Below are 7377 nucleotides of genomic sequence, written 5' to 3' on the forward strand. Positions count from 1 at the left end.
TACTTCTTGGGATACGTCGGTAGATAAGTTCTTATCAAAGTTTTTCCCCGCGTCTCAAGCTGCTAGACTACAAGCAGATATTTCTCAATTTAGACAAAAGAGCAGCGAGACACTGTTTGATGCTTGGGACCGCTATTCTAATTTGTTACACTCGTGTCCGAATCACGGGTTGAATGATTTACAGAAGGTCCAGATTTTCTATAAGGGGTATGACATTCCAACTCGTCAGAGTATTGATCAAGCAGCAGGTGGAACTTTAATGGATAAAACCGAAGAAGAGGCACTAGCGATTATTGAAAAGCAGGCTGCTTACACTCACGAATTGCATCAAGATCATGAGTTAACTCGTTCAGCTTCAGTTAAGAGAACTGAAACCACTGGTGTATATGATGATTTTGGGTCTATTAGTGCTAAGATGGATTCATTTGGTAGGAATTTGGAGAAAATAAATAAGGATATTCATAGTATCAAGGTTGGTTGTGAGTATTGTGGGGGATTACATCTGGCAAAAGATTGTGATGCGGGGCTAACGATAGGGCAAAAGGAAGAGATCGCTTATATTAGTCAGCAGAACAACAATCAGTTTCAGGGACGTGCGCAGTTTAATAGGAATTTCAACAATCCCTATAATCCTCAAGGTAATCAAGGTTCGAGGTTTCAGCCAGGTTCTAGTGGAGGATATCAACAGCAAGCTCCCAGGTATTTTCAGAAACCCCGAGCCGAAGAGAAAAAGTCCAACCTTGAAGCTATGATCGAGAAGCTGGTGATTTCTCAAACTCAGCTTGTTACTACTGTTACTCAGAACAATGAGAAGAATGATCAAATGTTTTGAAATCAACAAGCGGCTATTCAGAATCTGGAGAAACAAATTGGTCAACTTGCTAGTCAGAATAATGTGAGAAAACCGGGAGAGTTACCGAGTAAGACAGATAACAACCCGAAGAATGGGCACGTTAATGCTATCACTACCCGAAGTGGTTTAGCCTATGATTCACCGAGGAAGCCCGATGAGTATGATTTGCGAGTGCCGTTGGTTAAGGATAGTGAGCCAGTTGTTGTTAGTGAATCGGAGGGGGATAAGGAGCCGGAACAGGTGATTGAGAAAGTTGTGAGGGTACCGGGAACTGTTGCTGCTAAATTGGTAGTTAAAGAGTATCAACCACCGCTCCCATTCTCGAGGAAGCAGAGATTGGAAAAGCTGGAGGCAGAAAAGTCCAAGTTCATGGACTTGATTAAAAAAGTTAACATTAATTTGCTTTTTATTGATGTGATTGCAGGTATGCCCAAGTATGCAAGGTCTCTTAAGGACTTGCTAACTAACAGGAAAAAGCTGGAGAACGTGTATTCAGTCAGGTTGAATGCCGCATACTCAGCGGTAGTAGCAAACAAGCTTCCCGAGAAGCTTGAGGATCCTGGGAGTTTTACCATTCCTTGCTTACTGGGTAATTTGGATTGTATGAGGGCGTTGGCAGATTTGGGGGCTAGCATAAATTTAATGCCCTATTCTATTTACTTGAAGCTAGACCCCGGGGAGTTGAAACCCACGCGTATGGCTATTCAGCTAGCGGACCGCTCTATTAAGTTCCCTCGTGGAATTATCGAGAATATGCTAGTTAAGACCGGGTCGTTGGTTTTTCCAGCCGATTTCATGGTGTTGGATATGGAAGTGGATGAGAGGATTCCACTGATTTTGGGTCGGCCATTTTTGAATACTGCTAGGTGTATCATTGATGTCTATGGCTAACAGTTGACCCTTAGGATAGATGATTTGCATGCAACCTTCTCAATTGACCATGCTTTAAAATACCCTGCCTACACTGATGATACATGTTATTTTCTTAACACTGTGAATGTCCAGTCTGAGTTGTTGCAGGAATTCCCAGAGTTACAGGGTTCAGGAGAATGTTCATTGGTTGAAATTGATGAAGAGTTGCAGGTTGAGGAGGTGGATATTTTGACCACCTTGATGGAAAACGGCTATGAGCCGACTGAGGAGGAGTTCAAAGAACTCGAACGTGATACGGATTACCAGAGCAAGTCTTTAATTGAAGAACCTCCCGAGTTAGAATTGAAGCCACTTCCTGATCATTTGGAATACGCTTATTTGCAGGAGGAATCTAAGCTCCCGGTAATTATTTCTTCTTCTCTTACTACAGGTCAGAAAACTGAGCTTGTAACCATGCTGCAGGCCCATAAACCGGCCATTGCATGGAAAATTCACGACATTAAGGGTATTAGTCCCTCCTATTGCACCCACAAAATCCTAATGAAGGATAACTCCAAACCTGTGGTGCAATGACAAAGGAGGTTGAACCCGCACATGCAAGATGTCGTGAAGAAAGAGATCATTAAGCTCCTCAATGTAGGTCTGATTTACCCGATCTCTGACAGTCCTTGGATTAGCCTGGTACACTGTGTACCTAAGAAAGGTGGTATGACTGTTACCACTAACGATAAAAATGAGTTAATTTCCACTAGGACTGTCACAGGGTGGCGTGTTTGTATTGACTATCGAAAGTTAAACGACGCCACACGTAAGGACCACTTCCCGTTACCTTTCATGGATCAAATGCTAGAGAGGTTAGTGGGAAACAGCTTTTATTGTTTTCTTGATGGTTTTTCGGGCTATTTCCAAATTCCTATCTCGCCCGAGGATCAAGAGAAAACTACTTTCACGTGCCCGTATGGCACATTCTCATACCGACGCATGCCCTTTGGCCTTTGCAATGCTCCGGCCACTTTTCAAAGGTGCATGATGGCCATATTCCACGATATGATAGAGGATTGCAAGGAGGTGTTCATGAATGACTTTTCGGTCTTCGGTGACACTTTTGATTCATGCCTTCTTAATTTGGAACGGATGTTGGAACGGTGTGACAAGTCTAATCTTGTGCTCAATTGGGAAAAGTGCCATTTCATGGTTCAAGGGGGCATAGTTCTCGGGCACAAGATTTCTAGGGACGGTATTGAGGTGGATCCCGCGAAGGTAACATCTATTAAGAACCTTCCACCTTCCACCTCCCACCGATGTTAAGGGTGTTCGGAGTTTTCTCGGGCATGCCGGTTTTTACCGGCGGTTTATTAAGGATTTTTATAAAATTGCTAACCCGATGAACAAACTCCTCGAAAAGGACACGCCTTGGAATTTCTTCGAAGAGTGCCTTAAGGCATTCAATCTTCTTAAGGAGAAACTGATCAATGCACCAATCATAATTGCTCCGAATTGGTCCCTTCCATTCGAGCTTATGTGCGATGCTTCTGATTTTGCCGTTGGCTCTGTTTTGGGTCAAAGGGTCGAGAAACACTTCCGACCCATTTACTATGCAAGCAAGACCTTGCAGGGAGCACAATTGAATTATACTACCACTGAAAAGGAGCTCCTCGCGGTGGTCTTTTCGTTTGATAAGTTCAGGTCCTACTTAGTCTTGTCTAAGACTATAGTTTTTACGGACCATTCTGCTCTTAAGTACCTCTTTTCGAAACCGGATGCAAAACCTCGACTGCTTAGATGGATTTTGCTTTTGCAAGAATTCGATATCGAGATTCGGGATAAGAAGGGTGCTGAAAATCTAGCGGCTGACCACTTGTCTAGACTCGAGAATCCAAATCTCGAAGTCCCTCACGAATCGAGTATCCATGATGATTTTCCCGATGAATATCTCATGGCGACGGACAAGGTGGATGAGCCATGGTACGTGGACATTGCTAATTATCTCGTTGGGGGATTCTTGGAAAAAGGGAGGTCACATCAAAAGAGGAAGAAATTCTTCAGTGACCTTAAGTACTATTTCTGGGAGGCTCCTTATCTTTTTCGTTGTTGTCCCGATGGGGTTATCCGCCGGTGTGTTTCCGGTGAGGAGTGTATGCGTATTTTGACTGAGTGCCATAGTGGGCCTACCGGTGGGCATTTTGGACCCCAAATCACGGGGCATAAAGTCTATGATGTCGGCTTCTTTTGGCCGACAATTTTCAAGGATGCCCGCCGGATTTGTAAGTCGTGCGATTCTTGTCAAAGGGCCGGTAAAGTCACCAAACGGGATGAGATGCCTCAACAAAGCATCCAAGTTTAGATTGACTTTATGGGGCCATTTCCGAAATCTCAGAATTATAGTTACATACTCGTTGCCATTGAATACGTGTCTAAATGGGCCAAAGCACAAGCTTTAGCTACAAACGATGCACGAGTTGTGATTTCATTCCTTCAGCGTTTATTCTCTCGATTTGGAACTCCTAAAGCTTTAATTAGCGATAGGGGTACTCATTTTTGTAACGCCCAAATGGAGAAGGTATTGAAGCGATATGGAGTTCTCCATAAAGTTTCTACTTCATACCATACTCAAACGAGCGGACAAGTTGATAACACCAATCGAGCTCTTAAAGGGATTTTTGAGAAGACTGTGGGGTCGAATCCGAAGGAGTGGGCGAATAAGCTCGATGAAGCTTTGTGGGCGTTTCGAACCGCCTACAAAATGCCAATTGGTACCACTCCTTATCGGTTGGTTTATGGGAAAGTGTGCCATCTTCTGTTGGAGATTGAGCATAAGGCGATGTGGGCACTTAAAAAGTGCAATTTAGATTTGAAGGAAGCCGGACGCCTAAGGGCGGGGCAATTGAATGAGCTTGGTGAATTACGCCTTGATGCGTATGAGAATTCGTTAATTTATAAAGAGAAAACCAAGCTATGGCATGATAGAAGGTTAAAGGGTCCGAAAGAGTTTAATGAGGGCGATCGAGTGCTCTTGTTTAACTCTAGGTTGAAGCTTTTACCGGGAAAACTTAAGTCCCGGTGGACGGGACCATTCGAGTTTGTTAGGGTGTACCCTTACGGTGCGATTGAGTTGAAAAATGCTAGTGGTACGACCTTTAAGGTTAATGGACATCGTGTGAAGAAATATTTCGATGGTCCATTGGAGATTAATGATGGGGTTCACGTTGAACCCGATCCTAAGGTTACTTGAAGTTGGAAACGAGTCTTGTGAATGACTCGGTAATAAACTTCACATTGTTGTAGAGTTTATATGTTTTTGTGCTTGTTTGATGATATGTGCAATGTGATCATGCTCGGATTTTTGTTGGGGTTATTTTTTGATTTTTAAGTTGAGAAAATGGGTTAAAATGGCTTAAATTTGCGAATTTTTGAGAAAACTGTACTTGGAGCGCCGCTCCACAACCTTGCGTGCCGCTCCACTTGAAAAGACCTGAAGTGCCAGATTTTGAAAAAGCCTCGAACTGATTTTTCAGCTGAATGGAGCGCCGCGCGGCCTATTGGCGCGCCGCGCGATTACCTGGCGCACCGCGCCGAATGCTGTCGACAACCTGTTTTGCTTTTTAATTGAAATAAAAACGAATTTTCTCCACCACACATAAAAAAAACGGGGATCAGCTGTATTTACTCTCAATTCCTTCATTCTTTTCATTCATAACAACTCTTTTACACCTACAAACACATAGATCTTACAAACCCTAATTTTCAAGACTTAAATTTCTTGTGCAATTAACTTCCAATCTTTCAAGAATGGTTAACCCAAAGGTCCGAATTTGTTTTCTATCTTTCTAATTTCATCTAATTATATGTAATTACTTGCTTAATCTTTGATTTATATGATGAATTAGTGTGGGGTTTCTTTAATTGGGGTTATGTGTTCTCATTATTGATGGGTTTTGTTAGATAAAGATAGTATGATTTTAATTCATAATTAATTTTGTGTTTTTAGAAGTTGCAACTAAAACTAGGGTTTGTATGATTGAAAATCCGAATTTGTAGGGGATAAAGGTGTTTCATGCTTGAAAGTGATCTAGTTTTTGAATTGTTTATGTGTTTTTGAACTAGTGTGGGGTTGTGTTCATATGGGCGGGTCATAATGGTTTGAATGACTTGATGCAAAAATTGGTTTAGTTATGTATGATGCCATGCTAGTGAGGATTAAACATGTGTTTTTAAGTTGGGATGAGTATGTTGGTAGTAGTAATTTTCATTGGTAGAGATTGGCACACATGATGAACTTTTCTAGATTTTTGGAAGTTAAGAAGTGTTATGAGTAGTCATGTTTGTTAATATTTTGGTAATGGTGTTATGTGAGCGTCATTGATATGATGAATTGGTTTACATGATAGTATGATATGAGATAGATTGTGGATTTGGCATTGTTTTATAAGTGTTATTGGTTAACTTGGAGATTGTTTTCAAATGTGGATTGACATGAAACATGGTTTGGTTGTAAATGGTACTTGGTGCTTATTATTATGACTAACACTAACTTTTGAGTTTGGTGTTTTGTTTTCTTTACTTGTTTCATGAATGTAGAGATCAAGAGGAAACCAGGAACAACCAAGGCAACCACCGAATAATCCTGAATTATGGTTATCTCACATCTCGAATGATGAGGATTTGGAGGAAATGTTCACAACGAATAGCGCTCGTCCGATTGAGCGAACTTATTATTTAGATTGGTCGCAACTTTCATCTTTGAGTAATAATATTGTTCGGGAGTTGCGTCATTACTTGTGGGTAGTTTATGCGGGTAATGAGTTGAGACCTTATGAAAGGTTGTTTGAGATTAATGAAGATATTTATGAGCAGATAACTATAGAGTTCTTCTCAACTGTTAGTTGTCGCCCTCGAGTCTCTCCGACCGAGGCAGATTTCTTGACATTTAGGCTTGGCTGTTTAGAGCGTCGCATGTCGAAAATTGAGTTGGCTCGGGCGTTGGATCTATATCCCGAGTTGACTGATAATGATTTGAAGTGGCATTTGATGAATTGCAAAGTGTTTGGGCAGGAAGTTTTCAGTGAGAGTGATTATTGGCCAACTGTGGCTAATGCTATAGCTGGTCCGTTTAGTTCAAGTCGGAGTGTTCAGTCGATGCTTAGACTTCCTGAGGATCGAATAATTTTTAAGATGATTGCTACTATGTTCATGGCTAGGAGAAACGCAAACAAGATTCAGCGAAGGGATCTTTGGATCCTACAACAAATTAAACTGAGGGACCCAATCGATGTCCCGTGTATGTTAGGGGTATGGTTGCAGGAAATTGGAACAGACACACGCACAGAACGCCCATTGTTAGGAGGGCATTTTGTTACTAGGTTGGCTCGGGCGTTTTCGGTCCCGACGAGTAGGTGTGATGTAGTGGGAGTTGAGGCGATGCCCACTAACATTCTCTTTTTCTCGAAAGCTGATTTTATCCGTCGTGGTCCAGCAGGTTGGGTATTGTGGTCTGATGAACAGCAACAGCAACAGCCAGGTGAAGGTGCAGGTCGTGGACGTGGACGTAGGGCTATTCGATCCACGTATGAGGCAGGTAGCTCGAGTGCTGCGAACGTACAGGGTACGTGGTCAATGGGTGAAGATGTAGTGACTCGAACTTTTCCATGTTT

The sequence above is a fragment of the Rutidosis leptorrhynchoides genome, chromosome 3 (assembly GCF_046630445.1).
Source record: "Rutidosis leptorrhynchoides isolate AG116_Rl617_1_P2 chromosome 3, CSIRO_AGI_Rlap_v1, whole genome shotgun sequence".
NCBI lineage: Eukaryota > Viridiplantae > Streptophyta > Magnoliopsida > Asterales > Asteraceae > Rutidosis > Rutidosis leptorrhynchoides.